This window comes from Mastomys coucha, unplaced genomic scaffold (assembly GCF_008632895.1).
Source record: "Mastomys coucha isolate ucsf_1 unplaced genomic scaffold, UCSF_Mcou_1 pScaffold11, whole genome shotgun sequence".
Classification (NCBI taxonomy): domain Eukaryota; kingdom Metazoa; phylum Chordata; class Mammalia; order Rodentia; family Muridae; genus Mastomys; species Mastomys coucha.
In genome coordinates this window covers 32,118,559-32,121,025 of record NW_022196893.1, presented here as the reverse complement: position 1 = coordinate 32,121,025, position 2,467 = coordinate 32,118,559, and the positions used below count along the sequence as shown (strand labels likewise).

The window sequence follows — 2,467 nt, the reverse complement described above, 5'->3', positions numbered from 1 at the left end:
AAAGGACACCATAGACGAGTGTCAGATGAAAGGGTTGACTCTGGAAGTGGGGTCATATGTCCTACTTCAAGTTCTACTACAAAGTAACAAAACTAGCTTGATACTGGAGCAGAAACAAGACAGGCAGGCAGTGTCTGTAGGGGTCCTGCTGTAGCTGCCCGGAACTATGACAAACAAGCCATAAAACACTCGGAGAAAAGACAACGTCAAAACAAGTAACAACAGAAAAACTAGATATCCACACAGAGAGGACTGAAAACAGTCCGCTCACCCTGTACAGAAATCAGCCTAAATGGATCAAAGACCTCAGTATACGAACTTAAACCGTTGGGGAGTGGGGAGCCGGAATAGAGGGGAAAAAAAAATGTCCAGACACAGGCATAAGCACCGTCTTTCTGAGAGGGACTAATCGAAACAGGGGTGGGGCGGGGTGGGGTTAGGTCAGACCCTGGGGGCAGCTCAGTGGTTAAAGCATTTGCCCTGCAAGGATAGGGACCCGAGCTAGATCCCCAGAACCCTGAAGTTTGGTGGAGTGGGAGGAGCCAGACATCGTAGCCCAGGCTCATAATCCTAGCACTGGGAAGGCAGAGACAAGTTCCCTGGTGTTCAGTGGCCAGCCAGCCCAGCCTTCTTGGTTTGTTCCAGGATAGTGAGAAACCCTGTTTCAAAAATCGAAGTGTACTAGGGGAGGGAGGATTGCTTTTGCTTTTCTTTTTGTTTTTTTTTTTATACTATTATTTATTTATACTATTATTATGTTGTTATATCATTATCATCATCATCATCATCATCATCATCATCATCATTATTATTATTTTATTCCAACCTTTATTCCACCATAATCCCTTCCAACACTAGGTAGGAGAGAAAGGTAGACCTCTTTAGACTACTTCCTGTTTATTACAGGTGTTGGGTTCCCTGGGGGCAAGTCCAATCTTCATTGTCAAAATATCCAGCGATACAGCAATCCAGCAACAGCAAACGCAGCAGCAGGGGCAGCAGCTGCTGCCACAGCTCCTCTCAGGGCTCTCCCATTTACAGCCTCTCCAGAGTCCCCAGATATACCATCTGAAGCTGGTGTACGCCCCTGCTACTGCATGACGCAACTCATAGTCACCCGCGCCGAACAAAGCAGCCTCTTATCCCACACCTGAGATCAAAACAAACACACAGTCACACAACATAACTGAGTTTTTAAAGAAACCAAGATTCTCACTGCCTTTCCCCATTTTAATTTTTTAAAAAATGACCTTTTCTCTAATATTAATAAACTATACAAAAAAATTATGAGAACTGTCAAGTAAGAACTATATTTACAATGTCCAGTCCATATGTATTTGGACCTTGGAGAAAGTATTCCACTATCAATCCTTTCCTGGTGAGACCCAAGTTTTGTACCTAAATCATTTTCTTGCATTTAACAGCTTGAAAACATCTTTTTACACCCTAAAACATTTTCTTAAATCCTAGACAGCTTAAGCTTAACTGTGAGACTATAACTATCTGATCTTCAACCCCATCAGAGACCTGAGAAGGATAAAGATTACCTGAGGAAAGACGAAGTACAGAGCAGGTAGCTTTCAAACTACAGAAATGTGAGAGTCTGCTGGCTGGCTGGACAGTCACCCAAGGTTCTTCTGTATCACTGGAGCATTCATCTTCAGCTCCAGACCCAGGATATCTGACAGACTTTCCTGAGAAACAGGAATTTCGAAGGACTAGCCTACCTTATCTCTGCAAAGATTGGCGGTTGACTTCCCAGTATCCTGCTTGTTTGGACAGCCTGCGGTCAGCAGTAGAGGTAAGGGCAATCTTTCTCGGGTGGCTAGCTTTGCCACGTTTGAAGCAAACTACACCTGGAAGTTCCTCGATGCCCATCATCTTCTTTGAGGTAGATTAGGGGTGCTGCCAGGAAAAGATGTGCCTGTCAGAAAAGCCGTTTATTGTTCTAAACATCTTAAATGCCTTATTCTGTAGCTCTCTGAAGAATTTAAAGACCACCTATCCATCTCAATATATCTGAATAGAAAATGTTGCTTGTCTCTACCTGTTTAGTATCTGCTTAACTTTGAAAATAATTACAAATTAAGCTAAATTAAGCTTTTTTTTGTAATTAACTAAACTAGTACCTAACAAAGTTACAAGAAAGATTGTTTGTAGGTGACTAACGAGTAACTTACATTTCTGATTATCCTAAAGAGTTTGTAATAGTAGCTTTCATAAGAATAGAACTTCACATTACATTTTTTAAAGATTTACTTATTATTTCTTTTATGTATATGAGCACACACTGTAGCTGTACAGATAGTTGTGAGCCTTCATCTAGTTGTTGGGAATTGACTTTTAGGATCTCTACTTGCTTCAGTCAATCCTGCTCCCTCAGGTTGGCCCCGCTCATGCAGGCCCAAAGATTTATTTATTATTATACATAAGTACACTGTAGCTGTCTTCAGACACACCAGAAGAG

General features: G+C 41.8%; 1 long non-coding RNA gene across 1 annotated transcript; it reads right to left on the bottom strand.

Moving 5' to 3' along the window:
* Nucleotides 1–796: 796 nt before the first annotated feature.
* On the bottom strand, nucleotides 797–1,889 carry LOC116082169. The gene is made up of 2 exons (XR_004115197.1): nucleotides 1,728–1,889; nucleotides 797–1,150 (listed from the first exon to the last, which is right to left on the bottom strand). It is a non-coding gene; the product is annotated as an uncharacterized LOC116082169 (long non-coding RNA).
* Between the last annotated feature and the right edge of the window lie 578 nt (nucleotides 1,890–2,467).